The 22497-nt window shown below is 46.5% G+C and overlaps 1 protein-coding gene and 1 pseudogene across 2 annotated transcripts in view; both read left to right on the top strand.

Moving 5' to 3' along the window:
* LOC126187902 (uncharacterized) overlaps positions 1-22497 on the top strand; it is a 1224785-nt gene that overhangs the window by 1037791 nt on the left and 164497 nt on the right. The gene's annotated exons all lie outside the window — the stretch shown is intronic.
* Positions 164-281, top strand: LOC126189295 (5S ribosomal RNA; annotated as a pseudogene).

Below are 22497 nucleotides of genomic sequence, written 5' to 3'. Positions count from 1 at the left end.
GTTATGTATATGTCTCACTTTTACTGTCATCGATGTATGGTACAAAACACAACGAATGTGTGTACTGCGTCAGAAATATGTATGTAACCTAAACTGCATAGTGTCACGCATTAGTGCTACTAATTCGGAAAAAAAGTAATTATCGATAAGTTATATAATCAGTGCCAACGGCTTTGCCGCAGTGGTAACACCTGTTCCCGTCAGATCACCGATGTTAAGCTCTGTCGGGCTGGGCTAGTACTTGGATGGGTGACCATCCGGTCTGCCGAGCGCTGTTGGCGAGTGGGGTGCACTGAGCCCTTGTGAGGCAAACTGAGGAGCTACTTGCTTGAGAAGTAGCGGCTCCGATCTCGTAAACTGACACACGGCCGGGAGAGCGGTGTGCTGACCACATGCCCCTCCATATCCGCATCCAGTGACGACTGTGGGCTGAGAATGACAGGGCGGCCGGTCGGTACCGTTGGGCCTCGCAAGACCTGTTCGGACGGAGTTTTATATAATTAGTATTGGAGCCTTTTGGGTGAAACACAACCACATCTTTTTGGTTCTACCCTCGGAAAATTTAATTTATTCCGTCACACTCTAATTACTCGCAGGTTGGGGACCAATGATGTATTATATTGTATTGTATGTTAACCGGGGACCTAGAAACGACGGAGACGCTCCGTCCCCGCCTCAGCTGAGTGATCCACAACCCCACGACGGCTACCGCCAGTCCACTTCACCCCTCCGCCGCCCCACACCGAACCCAGGGTTATTGTGCGGTTCGGCCCCCCGAGGCCCCCCAGGGAACGTCTCAACACCAGACGAGTGTAACCCCTATGTTTGCGTGGTAGAGTAATGGTGATGTACGCGTACGTGGAGAACTTGTTTGCGCAGCAATCGCCGACATAGTGAAGCTGAGGCGGAATAAGGGGAACTAGCCCGCATTCGCCGTGACAGATGGAAAACCGCCTATAAACCATCCCTAGACTGGCCGGCTCACCGGACCTCGACACAAGTCCGCCGGGCGGATTCGTGCCGGGGACGAGGCGCACTCCGGAAAGCCGTGCGATAGACCGCACGGCCAACCGGGCGGGCCACCAATGATGTAAGTGAACAGAAAGGGCAGTTGCACAGTCATAATAATGGAAAGAGCCCAAATTCGAATCCTTAATTGCGATATATTCTGAACACAAGCTTTACAAAACAACAGGAAACGAATATTGACAACTGAAAAAAAAAATGGTTCAAATGGCTCTGACCACTATGGGACTCAACACCTTAGGTCATGAGTCCCCTAGAACTTAGAACTACTTAAACCTAACTAACCTAAGGACATCACACACACCCATGCCCGAGGCAGGATTCGAACCTGCGACCGTAGCAGTCCCGCGGTTCCGGACTGCAGCGCCAGAACCGCTAGACCACCGCGGCCGGCATTTACAACTGAAATCGGGAGGAAAGAGCGCAGTGGCGTACAATATCAAGCTTATATTTTATTAAGCAGAAATTAAAATAAAATGAACAAAATGTAAAGAGTAAAGCCTGTTTAAGCTTGAGATGAGCGAGAGAGAGAAATACTAAGAATGAAGAGCAACAGTGAAACATGATGGCGTGTCACCTAGCCTGTAGCATGTCGACGTGTTGTACCGACAGCAATTGTCTACAAGAACCTCTGTGATGTACACGGACGCTGCGTTGTGACTGTTCCAGGACATCGACAAAAGTGTTGTTTCAGGACATCGACAAAAGTGAGCCTGCTGCGTCCCTTTTAAAATCTCGGTCTCAGCTAGAAATCAGCTCACCCTCAGGGTAGGCACTGTTTTCTATTGCCAGCCGCGCGGGGTAGCCTTGCCACAGTTCGCGCGGCTCACCCCGTCTGAGGTTCGAGTCCTCCCTCGGGCATGGGTGTGTGTGTGTGTTGTCCTTATCGTAAGTTAGTTTAAGTTAGATTAAGTAGTGTGGAAGTCTAGGAGCCGATGACCTCGGAAGTTTGGTCCCATAGGAACTTACCAAAAATTTCCAAATTTTGCTATTGCCACCGTAAACACTATGTGACTGCTGCCGGAACTCTACAAGTCTTGTAGACTGCAATCACTTGGCTGGTCCTAACCGCCAACTACCTCACAGGAATGTATCCGTGCCCTCCTGACATCCTTCTTCAAATCAGGGACCTTCTGTAACGATCATTGACATTTTTGTGACCATCAGTAATTACAGTTTGAAAGGCGTGACATTAAAATTAACTTGTACCGAAGGAATAACGTTTAGAAATTTCTGTCTCACTCTCGTCTCGGGGACACACAGAAAAGCGGGAGGCAAGATTTCCTAATTATAAAAAAATTCCCTAATAAAATAAATGTCGTATCACAGTTTCTTGATCCCCATGACATATATGTTGTCAGTGTCTGAGAAGCACGTAAAGAATGCGCCCCATTAGATACAGAGACGTGTAGTTTAGCCAGTTACTTTGGACATTTTTCGTGGTGCGTGCTGATCTTGTGCCCCCCAGTTTCCTTGTCTGTTTCCGTACTTGGTTCACAAACGACCATACCTCTGCGAGCCTTTGTTCGCGTCGTTAACAGTGCATTTATGAGCGACATTAATTAGGGCTGCGGCAGAACCGGATGCTCGGCGCGGACAGCACTGATGGGGAGGGAGTGGCAGCGCGCTAGGCATGCTAATGCCACGCTTGGTCCCTCCCTCCCTCCCTCCCTCCCGCCCTCACAACCTCGGTACGTACGTGCTGGGACCTGTACGTGCCGAGACCTGCCCGGGCCTCGTTACTTACCGTAGCCAAGGCTGCCCGAGGCACCGAGCCGCTCCGGAAATCCCAGGGCACGGCCGCCCGGCGAGGCCTCAGGCCTCTGCGAAGCGGCTTTCATCAAACAAAACTCAGTTTCCCAATTTCATTCGCCGTAATCGAAGCTTTGAGAAATCTCGGAAGAAAACACGCCTCTGTCATCGAGCGGAGGCACCACTTTCGCCACAGACAAGCGTTCCAGACTGGAGAAACGCCTCCCGCATTGCTACATTGTTGCATCTGTAATGTCTTGCCCTCTTTCCGCGACATCAATAGTCGTCCACAAGCGGTGTCCACTTGGTCCGGCCATTGTAATTACCAACCCTAGTGTCGCTACTAACAGCAGATCTTAGGCAGACCTCCATAGCATTTCTGCACTGCTGTCATCATCATGAGCCATTTGATATCCACTGCTGATAAACGTCACCTTAGACTTTTGCATGCATTGCGCATTCTGAGAATGCGGTTCCATGTTGCACCTGTATGTTTCCTAACGTCACTACCCGCCTTTCATTAGGTTGTCATCTCGGTCTTTGCACAGAGAGTTCGTCTGTATCGCAATGTGCCGGGTGGTGATAATGAAACTTTCGCTACTTAAGAGGGCCGCCGTGAGAAACGAGTGATCGTAAGGCAATGAAAGTTGGAGAAACGTTTGAAATTAAGCACGAAAGGCACATAACGAATAAATCATCGAAAGAAAGATATTCTAATTTCCACATGACAGGGAAGTGAGTACAATGTTTAAGTTCGAGGTTACAATTATTGCACAGTGTGACGACCATGTGCGTACACAACCTGGAACTGCACTAGAGATTTCTCTACTGCCGCCAGAAACATGAACCATGGAATGTTCGGCTGTCGTGACACAGTTCGTACAGCATTCTCAGTCACGTCAAGAGTAACTTGTTCAACAATTTGTGGCAGAACTGGCCGTCGACCTCTCACAGCAGCCATTGCCAAATCTCTAGCTAATTCGAACTTCGGAATCGTGTTCTTCAACCCTGGTGCGGATTGAGGACCTCTCCGTACTCCTTTAATGCGTCGCAAAGAGCAGCAGTACTATTGCTGATGGTTTGGCTTTAGGTGTAACGCCCTGGTCACTTCGCCAAGACCCATGTTGAATGCAGCTGTAATGCACATTCATGCTTGTGGTTCAGCCTTACGCCGCCGTACGACTACCTGTGCCTAGAGACAAATCATGAGACTGACACTGCCAACAACGCAAATCCTGCTGCGCACAGTCTGAACATAATACCTATAAAGTTCGGTACCCACACAGTAAATAGTTTTCCGTCTACACAGCCTCAGGTAGAGAAAGTTTCATTCTAACCACCCTGTAAATTAATTCCGCATTTATGTGATCAAAAGTATCCGGACACCCCCAAAAACATACGTTTTTCATATTAGGTGCATTCCGCTGCCACCTACTGCCAGGTACTCCACACCATTAGACATCGTGAGAGAGCAGAATGGGACGCTCCGCGGAACTCACGGACTTCGGAACGTGGTCAGGTGATTGGGTGTCACTTGTGTCATACGTCTGTACGCGAGATTTCCACACTCTTAAACATCCCTAGGCCCACTCTTTCCGATGTGATAGTGAAGTGGAAACGTGAACGGACACGTACAGCACAAAAGCGTACAGGCCGACCTCGCCTGTTGACTGACAGAGACAGCCGACATTTGAAGAGGGCCGTAAATTGTAATAATCAGGCATCTATCCAGACCATCACACACGAATTCCAAACTGCATCAAGGTCTACTTCAAGTACGATGACAGATAGGCGGGAGGTGAGAAAATTTGGATTTCATGGTCGAGCGGCTGCTCCTAAGCCACACATCACGCCGGTAAAAGCCAAACGACGCCTCACTTCATGTAAGGAACGTAAATATTGAACGATTGAGCAGAGGAAAAACGTTGTATGGAGTGACGAATCACGGTACACACTATGGCGATCCGATGGCAGGGTGTGGGTATGGCGAATGCACGGTGAACGTCATCTGCTAGCGTGTGTAGTGCTAACAGTAGAATTCGAATGCGGTGGTGTTATGGCGTGGTAGTGTTTTTCATGGAGGGTGCTTGCATCTCTTGTTGTTTTGCGTGGCACTGTCACACCACAGGACTACATTGATGTTTTAAGCACCTTCTTACTTCCCACTGTTGAAGGGCAATTCGGGGATGGCGACTGCATCTTTCAACACGATCGAGCACCTGTTCATAATGTACGGCCTGTGACGAACTGGTTACACGACAATAACATCCCTGTAATGGAATGGCCTGCACAGTCCTGACCTGAATCCTATAGAACACATTTGGGTGTTTGGAAGACTGACTTCATCCCAGGCCCCACCGACCGATGTGGATACCTCTCCTCAGTGCAGCACTCCGTAAGCAATAGGCTTGCATTCCCCAAGAAACCTTCCAGCACCTGACTGAATTGTATCGCTGCAAGAGAGGAAGCTGTCATCAAGGCTAAGTGTAGGCCAACACCGTACTGAATTTCATCATTACCCATGGAGAGCGCCCCGAACTTGTAAGTCATTTTCAGCCAGGTGTCCTGATACTTTTTACCACGTAGTGTAATTGATATACAGTTACTTAAATAGTTGGAATTCGTCTATACAACTACAAAAATGGCTCAAATGGCTCTGAGCACTATGGGACTTAACATCTAAACCCGACTAACCTAAGGACATCACACACTCCATGCGCGAGGCAGGATTCGAACCTGCGACCGTAGCAGCAGCGCGGTTCCGGACTGAAGTGCCTCGAACCGCTCGGCCACAACGGCCGGCTCTACAAAAATGTTCTTATTTTTGCGCAATTTTATTTGTGTTAATCTAGAACACCAGTGTTGGTGGTATTTTACATAGATTTTTGCTCACATCAGGAAGTGCCGTCTGCTTTTGGGTTTTTTTGGGGTTTTTCGCCTAATGTCACAGCGGCTGCAGTATTACACACATCTTGTCGTCAGATGTAGAGACAATAATTGTTTCACGTCGCAAATCAATGTGAGATGAGGCAAAAAGCACTAGTACCAAACGCGCAAGTAGACGACATTTGCTGATGTGAACGAAAATCGGACATAAAATACCACCGCCACTGAAATATCGTATCGGTAAAACAAAATACTTTTGCTAACGGAAATATGCAAAAGTACACTCTTTCTTGCAGTAGCATGCACGGATTTAAAATACTTCTTGCCTGTTGGCTTCTGTCTCAGGTTCTCAGATCGACGTTTCATTAACGATTTTCATGACGGTTCGCCAGCAAGAGTGACTGTTATTATGAAAGCCTCATCCGTCCTTGGTTGCGGCTACCATACCACCATACCAGAAGCTCAGGTGACCGCCAGATCAGAGGTTCACGCACCATTCCAGGTGGGTGCCTCCAGCAATGGGGGGTGAACCTCTGACAATGCCAGCCACTCCTGCTGGCGAGAGGTCACGAAAATTGTTAAAGAAACGTCGAGCGAAGAACTCGAGACAGAAGCCAACAGAGTGGACACGAAGGGCTCTACAATTTTTATTTAACATACCTTCAACAGATCGCAGAGTGTTTATAACTCCTTCGACGTTTCGGCCACAGCCATCTTCAGATCACAGTAAGAACAAGCGTAGATACCAGATATCTCGTCAAGAACTGCACTGAACTTTACAGTGTCAAGTGTCGAACCCAGTCAGTTAGCACTTCAGCCTACGTGTCAGTGGAATCTCCCACACAGCTGTGTACAAACTCTAACTGAGGCCATAACAGTTACATTTAGGTCGGTCTTCTAATTACATACCGGGTGATCAAAAAGTCAGTATAAATTTGAAACCTTATAAACCACGGAATAATGTAGATAGAGAGGTAAAAATTGACACACATGCTTGGAATGACATGGGGTTTTATTAGAACAAAAAAAAGTATTGCTAGACGCGTGGAAGATCTCTTGCGCGCGTCGTTTGGTGATGATCGTGTGCTCAGCCGCCACTTTCGTCATGCTTGGCCTCCCAGGTCCCCAGACCTCAGTCCGTGCGATTATTGGCTTTGCGGTTACCTGAAGTCGCAAGTGTATCGTGATCGACCGACATCTCTAGGGATGCTGAAAGACAACATCCGACGCCAATGCCCCACCGTAACTCCGGACATGCTTTCAGTGCTGTTCAAACCATTATTGCTCGACTACAGCTGTTGTTGAGGAATGATGGTGGACATATTGAGCATTTCCTGTAAAGAACATCATCTGTGCTTTGTCTTACTTTGTTATGCTAATTATTGCTATTCTGATCAGATGAAGCGCCATCTGTCGGACATTTTTTGAACGTTTGTATTTTTTTGGTTCTAATAAAACCTCATGTCATTCCAAGCACGTGTGTCAGTTTGTACCTCTCTATCTACATTATTCCGTGATTTATTCAGTTTTCAAATTTATACTGATTTTTTGATCACCCGGTTTATGGAACATAAAACATCATACTAAACAATATTCTACAGTTATTTCAACAAGAATACATATCATGTTAGAGGCCTACTTAGTCTTGCTGGGCTACTCACAGCAGATTACCGTCCCTAGGGAATGGACCGGGGCCGCTACAATCTGCGTATAAACCACTTTCTTAAGTTTCTACATTTACTTTATACATGATGTATCATAATTAATGGCGTAAACGAATGCAGTTGAAAGTACACGATACTAGAACCAAAAAAGTCTTTGCAAACATACGTCTACAAACGACCGTTTGCTAGATGATTGATTGCGACTTTGTGGTTACCAGCCACCAATGACTTGATTCTGTGTAAACGTCATCCCAGTTCGGGAAAGGTAACAATACTGTACAACAGTAAGAAAAGATATTAGAGATACTTTGGTAGAAGTGCAGGTGTTTTGACTGAACACGACAAAAGTTACATGACTGTACTCGTAATTGAAGGAGGTGCCCAAAGTGTCGTCCTTGTAGCCGATCGCAGGTCTGTACCAGATTATGAAATCTTTCAGAATTCTTTCAGACGCGCCCAGATCATTTCGAAATTCTTGACTAGCACTGACATGTCTGTGCTTTAATTTTTCAGTCATACTCACCGGAGAGGCGTACAATTCACCTTTAATGTTGCCCAAACGCGCAACTCCATGGGGTTCATCGGATCAGGTGATCTTGGAGACCACGGTACAGGTCCCCCTCGCCCATTTCATCTTTGACCATATTGGCGCGTTAGATGGAGTCTCACCATAGCAGCAGAATGTGCCGGTACTCCATCGTGCATGCACCCAACAAGGTATCATTCTCAAGCAATCCTGCAAGATGATACCCCAGAAAACGAAATTAAATCCGTCCCTTGAATTTGTTTGGTAACATGTAAGGACCAATAAGACAGTCACCTAGTACCCCTGACCACACATTCAGTGGAAAACGTGGCTGATGTAGAGACTCATGCACGGCATGTGGGTTGGAGCCTAGATGACTCCGAATGTGAGAACTGTGATAATTAAACACACCATCACGAGTGAATCCTGCCTGATCTGTAAATAAAATGTTATTCTCAAACGTAGGGTGGCCTGCGGCTTCTTGTTGCATCCAGTGACATAATGTTAGGCAAGGGCCAAAGCCCACCTCACTAAGACACAAAATCTCCAAAGGCTACTGTGGCTCCTACCAGGAATTTGTGTGGCAAGTGACCCTGGACAGTGTACGACTATTTCCAGCACATGATCTTGAAGCACAAGTGTAACCCCTACAGGCCCACAAGCTACCGCAGAATGTGCAAAGCCCCTTCTTTCTCGCAGCCGCTGATGCACCCTTGTAATCGTTCGACTCTAGGGGCGCCGTGGGGCAGCGTGTGCTTCTTGGTCCAGCCTCCCGTGTATTGCCTTTAATCCTATTATACATGCAATTCATATCCGCATACTACTATACTATTCCCGGCCGGGAATCGAACCCGGGATCCCGTAATTATCCAAGAAAACATTGGTTCGGAAACAAATGGTTTTCCCGGTACAGCGTCCCCGAGGATCCAGAGTGCATATATATATCCAACTGAGGACAATCTCATTACAACAAGCCCGATTTCAGCTCCTCTACTCCTCCTGGCCCGTACACGTTCAAAAATCCCAGGCGTGTTCCGAATTCATTGACAGGCAAACACAATGAGTTCCTGGAGTTCATCGACACTTTCAACAGGGCTGGAGAAAACGAAATTTTTTAAATATCCGTACACAAAAGAAAAAACAACGAGTTAAAGTTTGGGGACCTGAGAAGCCATGGCATTGGCGTGCCATTACCGATACACTAGTTGTCGAAGATACGTGCAATGTATTTCCGAACATCCACACGGAAGTATGCCGGTGCACCACCATGCATGTACCGCATATGCATCCTTTCTCCGTAAGGGACTTGGCTCTCATCGTAGCCTTGGACATTAACAGTGTTGTGATACTGGCGTGACTGCACCTGTGCGTACGTATTATCGGGAAAACAGTTGGCTTTCGGTTCTGCCTCTATGATGATGAGCTATTTGTTTCACTGTCATCTGCTCGCACCTTTCGTAAATCAAATCCCTGTATACTTCTTGGTTTTAAACTCTTGATAAATGTTTGAGTATGAAATTAGATTCGTTGTAAAGTATCGGTGGCAGTTTCATGCGTCTTTCATTTTCACGAGGGGGAAAAAAACCAGCATTGATAAATGAAACTTGTTGTGCAACATCACGTGAAATTCGTAACTTCAGGTGGCGACTGCATGACTAACACAATTTCATTCCATTAGCGCATATCAGAGGTCGCCACCCGTTTAAATCTTGCGTGAAATCGATAGGCATGTGAGTAAGCGCAGTTTTTATCTAGCACAGAGATTTCATGCGTAAAAAACTCGTATTATGTACATGTCTTGGTCACAACTGTTTTACACATGAACACCACCAGGTTGGCATTTTTTTCAAACATATAAAGTTTATCAAAAATTTTAATTTTCTATCGAGTAGCGACTTCTACGATAGCTTATTCTTTCTTTTCTTTTGTTATGCCCTATTGTGTATTCTTTCTTTGCTTTTGTTAGCCAGGCTGTGTTGAAAATCCTTCACTGTAGTGATGGTATTTTAAAATGAGATAAGAATTGGAAACTGTTACTGTTATCCTTCGAAAGACCTCGTTCTTACCATTTTTCGAAATAGGTTCATTTTATGCCTTGCGGCTTTTCTATTCATGGCTTTATGTAACCCTGATTGTGCGATATGTGTCATCGACATGCGCAGTTGGGGACTGTACTCCAGCCGGCCGTAGTGGCCGACCGGTTCTAGGCGCTACAGTCTGGAACCGCGCGACCGCTACGGTCGCAGGTTCGAATTCTGCCTCGGGCATGGATGTGTGTGATGTCACTAGGTTAGTTAGGTTTAAGTAGTTCTGAGCTCTAGGGGACTGAAGACCTCAGAAGTTAAGTCCCATAGTGCTCAGAGCCATTTGAACTGTACTCCTGGCGTGGTTCCTCAGACACGTTTATGAAGTACTAAATTATGTGATAGGTTGAGAGATTCGTTTCAAGTCGGGATCTGCAGCATTCTTTCCACGCTCTAGCGCGTGTGTCTACCACCACTTAAAGAGGCAGTGTTCGTGTGTGTGTGTGTGTGTGTGTGTGTGTGTGTGTATTTGTCTGTATGAGTCGAGTATACATTCACTTCGCCTCTGTTCATTCATCGTTTACTAGTAAAGTTATTTTTAAAGTGTTTCAACGACTGCTTTCGGCTTTTACACGTGTAGTTATGTCAAGTGTTTTCCAGATAATTCTTAACAACCCCCTCTCTATCCGTCCCTATCTTTTTATCCACGTCTTCTCCCTCCTCTGTACCTGCCCATCACCTCCACCCCTCCCTCTCTATTTCCATCTCTACCGCCCCCTCTCTCTGTCCACCTCCTCCTGCCTATCTCTCTCTGTCAATCTGCTCCTCCCCCTCTGCCCATTTGCTTCTTCAATCTCTGTCCATCTGCTCCTCCTCCCACTAATTTCATTTTCTCCACCCCCCCCCTCTTTGTCAATTTCCTCCTCCCCTTTCAGTGTCCATCTCCTCCTCCGTCTCTTCCAGTTCATCTCTTTCCGTTTCTTTTCTGTGTCCATCTCTTCCTCTCCCCTCTTTCTATCTCCTCTTCTTCCCTTTCTCTGTCGATTTCGTCCTCCCCTATGTCTGGTCATTTCCTTCTCCCCCTCTCTCTGCCTTTCTCTTCCTCCCCATGTCTCTGTCCATTTCCTCTTTCTTTTCTCTGTCCATATCCTCATGTCTCCTCTCGTTGTCCATTTCGCCCTCTCCTACATCTGCCCATATCCTCCTCATCTTTGTGACAATCTCCTCCTTTCTTCTCCATGTCTGCCCATCTCCTCGTCCTCACCTCTCTCTCCACGTTATCATAATCGCCCCAGTAGGATGCTGGGGGTCCTTATCCATACAGTATTTCTTTCCAAATTGTAACTAAGATTTGTACCAAATTTGACTGAAATCTTCAAGGGGTTTAGGATGAGCTTTTCACCAGTGACTTTTCTCAAATGTCGAATATATTTTACACACATTTAACATATTTCAAGCTTATTTGTGCATATATTTTACCTAGTGAATTTCGCAGTGCAGTTTCATTTTGCCGCAGATTAATGTACACGACGTATCTCCTAAGGTATGTGCTGTATAACAACATTATTTTGCAACTACATCCAGTGGTATATTTGCCTATCGTCTGGGAAATTTGTTGTGAATGTATTAGCAGTGAAGAAGTAATAAATTAATACGTCATGCATGATGCAGCAGTTTCTCACGCGTCAGTGTTTATGACGTCATGGCTCCTGAACTATGTGTCGTACAAAAATATATTTTTGTAGGTACATTAAACGGCATATGTGGATGATGTCTGTGAAATGTGTTGCGAACAGCGTTAGTAGCAAAGAAGTAATAAAATAAAATGTAGTACATGATGTGGCAGTTTTCTCCTCGCACCTCAGTATTCGACATCATATCTGCTGAACTATGTGCCATACAGTGATATATTTCTGTAGGTACATTCAGCGGAAAATGCGGATACTGTCTGCGAAAAGCGTTGCGAAAAGAGTTAGGAGCAACTAAGTAACAACATTAAACTTCTTACATAATGCGGCAGTTTTTCACGCATTCAGTGTGTATAACGTCGTATCTGCTGAACTAAATTTCGTTCATTGATGTGATTTTTCTGGAACATTCAGGGGTATATGTGAATACTCTCCCCAAAATATATCACGAATACAATTAGTAACAAAGAAATAATAAATTAAAACGTCCTGATTCATGTAGCAGTTTCATCGCGTGAACAACAAAAATGTGGTAAGCGACGAACTTTTTTCCTTTCATCACTCTGCCATGGTCGTCAGCGAGAAAAATTATCGTAAAGGTTTGAAATTATGTGTAACGTTTGTTGTAAGTCTGTGAGTGCTCGCATTCCAAAATACTGGATAACTAAGGTATGGGTATTCTCGCGTTGTGGGCTACGCTGCTTTTTCACCCCCACCCTTTTTTACACACATAGTGATTCTTCCTAGATAGTAACAAGTTTGGTTCAAATCGTTCCAGTGGTTTAGGAAATGCAAAACATATATATCCTGAGCTCTATGTGATTTTATTAGTTCATCTTTAAATTGGGCAACTTGATCTTTTTTCAATACATGAAATGTATTCGCTGTGGGTAATATTGTTTGTGCCGTTCCGTGACTCAGCCCCAGAATCCCCGCTTATCACAAGCGGTAGCCTGTGCCATTCGGCTACTCTTATCTATCTTTCTTCTTCTTCTTCATTTTTTTCGTCACTTCTCTCACTAGTTTGATACCGGCCTCCACGACTTCCTCTCCTGTGGAAACTGCTTCATCTCAGTAGCACCTTTACTCAACATTCTCATTTATTTGTTGAACATACTCCAATCCCTGTCTTCCCCTACAGTTTTACCGTCTACAACTCCATCAAGTACCATGAAACCTATCCCTCGATGTCTTAGTAAATGTTCCATCTTTTCCACATGTCCTTCTCCTCGTCGATTCTGCGGAGAACCTTCTCATTCCTTATCAATTCACCAAATTTTCAATATTCATCTGTAGCACAGCATGTCAATCACATTGCTTCTCTTCTTCTCCTGTTTTCCCACAGTCCCTGATTAACTACTGTACAATGCCTTCTTCCAAACGTTCATTCTCATAAATTTGGTCCTCAAATTTAGGTCGATGCTTGATACTAGTAGACTTCTTTTGGCCAGGGATTCACTTTTTGTCTGTGCTAGACTGCTTTTTAAGTAGTCTCCGCTTCGTCCGTCATGTGTTATTTTGCTTCCATGGAAGCAGAATTCCTTCACATATTCTACGACGTGGTCCCCAGTTTTGATGGCAAGTGTCTCAGTCATTACATTTCAGCTTTTCCTCATTACTTTCGCCTCGGAATACTCTCAGCCCACACTGTGTGCTCGTTTGATTCCTCTTTCCATTCAACAGACCTCCAATTCCTCCTCACTTTCAAAGTGCACAGCAGCGGCATCAGCGAATCTTATCATTGATATCTTTTCACCCTGAATTTCATTCCCTCTCCTGAGCTTGTATTGTATTGTATTGTATTGTATATTAACCGGGGGCCTAGAAAAGACAGAGAGGCTCCGTCCTCACGGCAGCCGCAGTGCTCCACAACCCCACGACGACTACCACAGTCCACTTCACCCCTCCGTCACCCGGTGACAAGGCGCATTGTCATCCATAAAAATTCCATCATTGTTTGGGGTCATGAACTCCATAAATGGCTGCAAATACACTACTGGCCATTAAAATTGCTGCGAAGAATATATTATACTAGAACTCACATGTCATTACATTTTCACGCAATTTGGGTGCATAGATCCTGAGAAATCAATACCCAGAACAACCACCTCTGGCCATAAAAACGGCCTTGATACGCCTGGGCATTGAGTCAAACAGAGCTTGGATGGCGTGTACAGGTACAGCTGCCCATGCAGCTTCAACACGATACCACAGCTCATCAAGGGTAGTGACAGGCATATTGTGGCGATGCCAGTTGCTCGGCCACCATTGACCAGACGTTTTCAGTTGGTGAGAGGTCTGGAGAATGTGCTGGCCAGGGAAGCAGTCGAACACTTTCTGCATCCAGAAAGGCCCGTACAGGACCTGCAACAAGCGGTCGTGCATTATCCTGCTGAAATGTAGGATTTCGCAGGGATCGAATGAAGTATGGAGCCACGGGTCGTAACATATCTGAAATGTAACGTCCACTGTTCAGAGTGCCGTCAATGCGAACAAGAGGTGATCGAGACGTGTAACCAATGGCACCCCATACCATCACGCCAGGTGATACGTCAGTATGGCGATGACGAATACACGCTTCCAATCTGCGTTCACCGTGATGTCGCCAAACACGGATGCGACCATCATGATGCTGTAAACAGAACCTGAATTCATCCGGAAAAATGACGATTTGCCATTCGTGCACCCAGGTTCATCGTTGAGTACACCATCGCAGGCGCTCCTGTCTGTGATGCAGCGTCAAGTGTAACCGCAGCCATGGTCTCCAAGCTGATAGTCCATGGCCGGCCGCGGTGGCCGTGCGGTTCTAGGCGCTGCAGTCCGGAACCGCGGGACTGCTACGGTCGCAGGTTCGAATCCTGCCTCGGGCATGGATGTGTGTGATGTCCTTAGGTTAGTTAGGTTTAAGTAGTTCTAAGTTCTAGGGGACTGATGACCTAAGATGTTAAGTCCCATAGTGCTCAGAGCCATTTGAACCATTTTTTTGATAGTCCATGCTGCTGCAAACTTCGTCGAACTGTTTGTGCAGATGGTTGTTGTCTTCCAAACGTCCCCATCTGTTGACTCAGGGATCGAGACGTGGCTGCACGATCCGTTAAAGCCATGCGGATAAGATGCCTGTCATCTCGACTGCTAGTGATACGAGGCCGTTGGGATCCAGCACGGCGTTCCGTATTACCCTCCTGAACCCACCGATTCCATATTCTGCTAACAGTCATTGGATCTCGACCAACGCGAGCAGCAATGTCGCGATACGATAAACCGCAATCGCGACAGGCTACACTCCGACCTTTATCAAATTCGGAAACGTGATGTTACGCATTTCTCCTCCCTACACGACCTATCACAACAACGTTTCACCAGACGACGCCGGTCAACTGCTGTTTGTGTATGAGCAATCGGTTGGAAACTTTCCTCATGTCAGCACGTTGTAGGTGTCGCCACCGACGCCAACCTTGTGTGAATGCTCTGAAAAGCTAATCATTTGCGTACCACAGCATCTTCTTCCTGTCGGTTAAATTTCGCGTCTGTAGCACGTCATCTTCTTGGTTTATCAATTTTAATGGCCAGTAGTGTAGTCTCCAAGTAGCCGAACAGAACCATTTCCAGTCAATTATCCGTGTAGCTGGAGCTGAGGACGAAGGCTATTCAATGTAAACTCACAACTAACTAATCTACTCCCGAACAGGCCGTGAAGGCCCCACTGTATCGATCGGCCGCCGTGTAATCCTCACCCGCATGCTTCACTGGATGCGGATATGGAGGGTCATGTGGTCAGCACACCGCTCTCCCGGCCGTGTGTCAGATTACTTCTCAATGAAGTAGCTACTCAGTTTGGCACACAAGGACTGAGTGCACCTCGCTTGCCAACAGAGGTCGGCAGACGTCACCCATTCAACTGCTAGCCCAGCCGACAGTGCTTAACTCAGGTGTTCCGACGGGAACCGGCGTTATCACCGCGGCAAGGCCGTTGGCTCCATGTAAACACAACCTACCCCATTATGGAGCCATCACCAGCTTGCACAGTGACTTGTTGACAACTTGGATGCATGGCTTCGTGGGGTCTGCGCCACACTCGAACCCTACCATCAACTCTTATCAGCTGAAATCGCGACTCATCTGACAGCGTCACGCTTTTCTAGTTGTTTTAGGTCCAATCGACATGTCACGAGCGCAGGAGAGGCGCTACAAGCGATGTCGCGCTGTTAGCAAAGGCACTCGAGTCGGTCGTCTGCTTCCATAGTCCGTAAGGGCACTGTCCTACGTCGTACGTCCAAATTGATTTCTGCGATTATTTCAAGCAGTGTTGCATGTCTGTTAGCACTGACAACTCTAAGCAAGCGCTGGTGCTCTCGGTCGGTAAGTGAAGGCCGTCGACTACAGCCTTGTCCGTGGTGAGAGGTGGATCTTGGAATATTGAATTCCTTGACGATTTCCGAAATGGTAGATCTCGTACGTCTAGCTTCAACGACCATTCTGCGTTCGAAGTGTGTTAATTCCCCTTGTGTCGCGATAATCACGTCGGAAACCTTTTTGCATGAATCACCTGAGTACAAATGATAGCCGCGCTCTTTATACATTGTGTTTGCGATACCACCGCCATCTGTTTCTGTGCATATCGGTATCCCAAGTCTTTTGTCACCTCATTGTAATTATAGGACTATATCACTGATGCTTTGACAGTGCCAGCCACTCCAGCAGGTGGAAGTTCAGAAAAGCTATCAAACAAACGTCAGGCAAAGAAACCGAGACAGAATCCAAGAGACAGTTTGTCATCAAGAGCACTGTCCAGGAAGAGGCTACATGGCGCCTGGTGGCGTAGTGGGAATGTGATTTAGTAAGGAAAGTTTATAAGTGGGTGTCTTCCCATGTTCACCCGACGAGATCACCAATTACAATTACAGTGTGCACGTAATCATCGATTCTGGTCCGTAGATCAATGGAAACGTGTCCCGTTTCTCGTTTCATTAGGTCTACGGTCATATCAGGATACGCCGTCATCCAGGCTTCGCAACTTAGAAGCAAAAGTGGAGGAGGCTGTATTATTGGACAGAGGGATTTTGGGGGGAGGGGGGAGGAAACACCTGGACTTTCACAGGACCACCGGTAACAAACGAAGATACCATGCGGACCACCTACTTCCCCTCATGCTTGATGTCTTCCTCGACGGCTACAGCATCTCCCAGCAACGTAAGTATCTTTCCCACAGTGCCAAACTCCTGCTACGGGGGTTTGCGGAGCATGATAGTGAACTTACGTTAATGTCTTTGCCACCATATTCGGGTGACCTGGATCAGATGGAACACATCTGGGACGGTATCGGACGCCATCTCTCCGCCCACGAATCGCCGACCATTAATTTACGGTAACTGCGCGGCCTGTGCATAGACATATGGTGCCACGTACATCCGGAAACTTACCACGGACCAGTCGAATCCTTGACACGCAGAATCGCTGCCGTATTGCATTGCAAAGGTGGATATGTTAAGCAGCCGGTTACAATGTTTTGGCTCAATGGTTCATTACCTCGGATGTCATCCCCATGCACCTTGTACTTCCACGTCATTTTCTTTCGATACCGTGACTTCTAGTCAGACGTTTCTTCTCAATACTTGGACCTAGTAAGGGGGATGAGCAACTGTGGCCGCATGTGTATGAGAGACTTTAATCTCTGTTAGGAGATAGAGGTCTCTGAGTTTTGAGTGGCAGCTGGTGTGCTGGCTGCCCCGCTCCGGAGTGCGATGCGGGCGCGCCCCGCCACAAGAGACCGCATACCGCGCTGGTCGCGGCTTCCGGAGGTATATAGCACGACGCCTGCCTGCTATCGCGCCCTATCTCTACCTGCCGCCTAGCCTTTCACACCGACAGCGGCCGCCGCGGGATCTTCCGCCTCGCTTTTCGCTCACCGCAAAGTCATGCCGCGGCGAACTTTTACTGTCGCTCTAATGTCAGCAGGTGTTGGCACGTGTGAGTCGCACCGTATGAAGCTCTTCCTGTGGCTTGTTGTGGAAAAGCCTTCTTACCCAGAGTCGAATAAAACACACGAGTAAATATTCCAGCGTTTTAACTAAGAACTGCCTACATGAGTAACTTAAACGTAGATATACTCGGTGTAGCGAAGCAGCTTAATGACTTAATAAAGGCAAGGCCGCCGGCCCTAATTGTGTACCAGTCAGGTTCTTCTCAGAGTATGCTTATACAATAGCTCCATGATCAGCAACCGTATTGAACCGATCGCTTGTTGGAAGATCCGTACCTAAAGATTGGAAAGTTGCACAAGTCACACGAATAGCTAAGAAAGGAAATAGGAGGATTCCGCTAAATTTCAGACCAATACCGGTAACGTCGATTTGCAGTAGGATTTTGTAACATACACTGCGTTCGAACATTATGAGTTATCTCGAAGAAAACAATCTATTGACAAATAGCAAACACGGATTCAGACAATATGGTTCGTGTGAAACGCAACTAGCTCTTCATTCTCACGAATAAATGAGTGCTATTGGCATGGGATGTCAAATTGATCGCTTAATTTTTGACTTCTAAAAGACTTTTGACACCGTACCTCACAAGCGACTTCTAAACAAATTGCGTACTTATAGATCATCGTCTCAGTTGTGCGACTGGATTCGTGATTTCCTGTAAGAAAGGCCACAGTCCGCAGTAATTGACAGAAAGACATCAAGCAAAACAGAAATTGTATCTGGCATTCCCTAGGAAAGTGTTACAGACCCTCTGCAGTTTCTGATAAACGATTTAGGAGAAAATCTGAGTAGCACTCTTAGATTCTTTGCTGTCATTTACCGCCTTGTAAAGTTATCAGATGGTCAAAACAAATTACAAAACGATATAGACAAGATATCTGTATTGTGCGAAAAGTGGAATTAACTCTAAATAATGGAAAGTGTGATGTTGTCCACATGAATGCCAAAAGGAATTCGCTAAATTTCAGTTACATGTTAACTACACAAATCTAAAGGCTGTAAACTCAACTAAATACAGAGGGATTACGAATAACAAGTTGGAACGAGCACATAGATTATGCTGTGGGTAAAGCAAACCGAAGACTAAGATTTATTGGCAGGACACTGAGAAAATACAACAACTCTTCTAAAGAGACTGCCTACATTACACTTGTACGTCCTCCTCTACAGTACCGTTGTGCATTGTGGGACCCGTATTGGATAGGATCGACGGAGGACATCGAAAAAGTTCAAACAAGGGCAGATCGTTTTGTGTCATCGCGGAGCGGGAGAGAGCACCACGGATATGATAAGTGAATTGTGATGCACTCATTGAAACAAAAAGGTTTTTCGTTGTGGCAGGATCTTCTCACGAAATTTCAGGCACAAAAGTTCTCCTCAGTCTGTGAAAATATTTAGTTGGCGCCCACCTACATAGAGACGAATGATCATCATCATAAAATAAGAGAAATCAGAACTCGCACAGAAAGATTTAAGTGTTCGTTTTTTCTGCGAGGTGTTCGTGAGTAGAACGCCAGAGAAATTGCTCGAAGGTCGTTCGATCAACACTCTGTCAGACACTTAATAGTGAAATGCAGAGTAATCCTATAGATGTAGATTACTCTCCAGAACTTAAGGACCACATAGATAAAGTAACATAACTACTCGGTGGCAATGAATGTAAGTTCGGGAGCATGTTCCCAGAGGTCTCCCAGCCGTCCACAGAAATCTGGACGTTGCAAGGCGTGAGGTGAGCGTGCCTGTTGCGCAAAATGGGCCTGACCCCTCAACACGAGGCCGTTGGAGGGTCGGGAACAGACAGTGCCAGCTGCCGAGTAGTTACGGTGCACTGCGGTGGTGGTCCTCATTATAGCATGGCCCGGAGATGGATCAAATGGCTCTGAGCATTATGGGACTTCACATCTGAGGTCATCAGTCCCCTAGAACTTAGAACTACTTAAACCTAACTAACCTACAGACATCACACACATCCATGCCCGAAGCAGGATTCGAACCTGCGACCGTAGCGGTCGCGCGGTTCCAGACTGTAGCGCCTAGAACCGCTCGGCCATCCCGGCCGGCTCGCGTGCTCTTCTCGGAAGAGAGTAGATTCAGTCTGAGTAGTGAGTCTGGACGTACGCTCCTCATACGGCGAGAGGTGCGAAAGCGCTGTGCATACAGGAACATCGTCGAACGCGATCGTATTGGTGGTCCGGGTGTTAAGGTGTGAGGAGACATAACGTTGCATGGAAGTACTAACACTCATGTTTTCGACACGGTACACCCACCGGTCAATGTTATTGTGACACTGCACTCCGTCCCAAGATGCGTCTATTCAGGGGTGTATTTGGCGCTGACCTCATTTGCTTGTACACTGTGTGATCAAAAGTATCCGGACACCTGGCTGAAAATGACTTACAGGTTCGTGGCTCCCTCCATCGGTAATGCTGGAATTCAGTATGGTGTTGGCCCACCCTTGTCCTTGATGAGAGCTTCCACTCTCGCAGCCATACGTTCAGTCAGGTGCTGGAAGGTTTCTTGTGGAATGGCAGCCCATTCTTCACGGAGTGCTGCACTGACGAGAGGTATCCATGTGAGGCCTGGCACGAACTCGGCGTGTTCTATACGGTTCAGGTCAGGACTCAGTGTAGGCCAGTCCATTACAGGGTTGTTATTGTCGTGTAACCATAGGCCGTGCATTATGAACAGGTGCTCGATCTTGTTGAAAGATCCAATCGCCATCCCCGAATTGTTCTTCAACAGTGGGAAGCAAGAAGGTGCTTAAAACATCAATGTAGGCCATGCTGTGATAGTGCCACGCAAAACAACAAGGGATGCAAGCCCCCTCCGTGTAAAACACGACCACACCATAACACCACCGCTTCCGAATTTTACTGCTGGCACTACACACGCTAGCAGATGACGTTCACCGTGCATTCGCCATACCCACACCCTGCCATCTGATCGCCACATTGTGTACCGTGAATCGTCACTCAACACAACGTTTTTCCACTGCTCAGTTGTCCAATGTTTACGCTCCTTTACACCAAGCGAGAGGCGTAGTTTGGCATTTACCGGCGTGATGCGTGGCTTATGAGTAGCCTCTCGACCATGAAATTCAAGTTTTCTCACCTCCCGCATACACTGGCATAGTGCTTGCAGTGGATCCTGATGCAGTATGGAATTCCTGTGTGATGGTGTGGATAGATGTCTGCCTATTACACATTACGACCCTCTTCAATTCTCGGCGGTCTCTGTCGGTCAACACACTAGGTCGGCCTGTGCGCTTTTGTACTGTACGTGTCCTTCATGTTTTTCCTTCACTATCACATCGGAAACAGTGGACCTAGGGATGTTTAGGAGTGTGGAAATCTCGCGTACAGACGTGTGACACAAGTGACACCCAATCACCTGACCACTTTCGAAGTCCATGAGTCCCGCAGAGCGCCCCATTCTGCTCTTTCGCGATGTCTAATGACAACTGAGGCCGCTGATATGGAGTACCTGGCAGTAGGTGGCAGCACAGTGTACCTAATATGAAAAACGTGTGTTTTTGAAGGTGCCTGGATACTTTTGATCACACAGAGTATGGCAGTCCGCGATCGTATCGAATAGCAGAGGTGGAGGAGCTCTGGGAACGAGAGGAAATTCGGCGCATGGGCTGGCCTACCCGTTTCCCAACTTAAAACCCATCGAACACCACTGTGATGCATTGGGGAGACGAATAGCCGCACTTCCACATGCACCAGCGACCACCCACAGCAGTCGTCAACAGCGCTGGTGGAGGAATCGAACGCTCTGCCACGAGAACTCCTTATCAACATTGCGGCCAGCATCGAAGCACGTTGCACAGCATGAAATGCCTTTCTGTGGTGATCACAAACCCTATTAAGGACCATGTTGCGCCTTTTGTAATGTCCGGGACACTGTCATAAATCGCGATGATGTCAAGTGTAATTACTGTTTTTGAATAAAATTATTTCTTTCCGTCTCACTGCGCATTTCTTTCAGTTACCTTCTGTACTGTATTGTGCTGTACTGTAGTGAACCAGGTCTTTTTACATATAGTCCGGGTTACTTTCGTCCGTAAGTTTTGCACACGAGTGTATGCCCCATATTTGCCATGGATGACACAGGAATAATTTTTAGACAGAAATTGCAGATAATGGTGCGCATTTCTATATCGAATAGCATTAGCATTCGTTGGACCACTGAAACGCAGCTGATGCTTCACCGAAGGGAGAGCCAAGTAGACTGTCCCTGACGTTGGGAAGCAATAATCAGATGAGAATTAAAAAAAGAGTGCACCATCTGTACATCCGAAGAGAGCACGTGGGCTTAGACTCAAGGAGAACAAGTAATGAAATAACAAGCGCTTCTCGTCCCGAGAGAAAGCGATAATAGTGTTGATATTTAAAAATTTACATATCGTTCATTTTCCGTCTTGTCGGATTTTTTTATTTTTTTTATTTTTTTATTTTTTTTTTTTTTTACAGTATGATTAGTTTCGATCACATGTGATCGTCTTCAGATTTACATAGCTGCGTAAGCAACCCGTCGTGTCATACAGAAACTATCCAGTATTCTGATGTGTAGTTTCTGCCTGACACGACAGGTTGCTTGCGCAGCTATGTAAATCTGAAGTTAATCACTCGTGAGCGAAAATAGTCATGTCGTTACAAAATGCTCAACAGGGAAGGAAAAATAAACGACGAAAAATTTTTTTTGTAGAAAAAAGTCCTATGAAATTAATGTAAAATAAGTTTAATGCGGAAGTAAACGCAGTCGGTTCTAAAGTACGAATCTCTGCACATCTGTGAAATCTGAAGCTACTACTAGGGAACATTCAAAACCGTGTTGCTCCACCACACACCTTGTAACATGCTTGCGTGTTTCTTGGCATGTTGTCGCGAAGGTGGCTAAGAGCCTGTTTCTCATGCTTTGGAAGGCGGTCCTCCGGTTCGAGGA

Source organism: Schistocerca cancellata, chromosome 5 (assembly GCF_023864275.1).
Source record: "Schistocerca cancellata isolate TAMUIC-IGC-003103 chromosome 5, iqSchCanc2.1, whole genome shotgun sequence".
In the NCBI taxonomy this organism is placed as follows: domain Eukaryota; kingdom Metazoa; phylum Arthropoda; class Insecta; order Orthoptera; family Acrididae; genus Schistocerca; species Schistocerca cancellata.
This window is presented reverse-complemented; position numbering and strand designations above follow the sequence as displayed.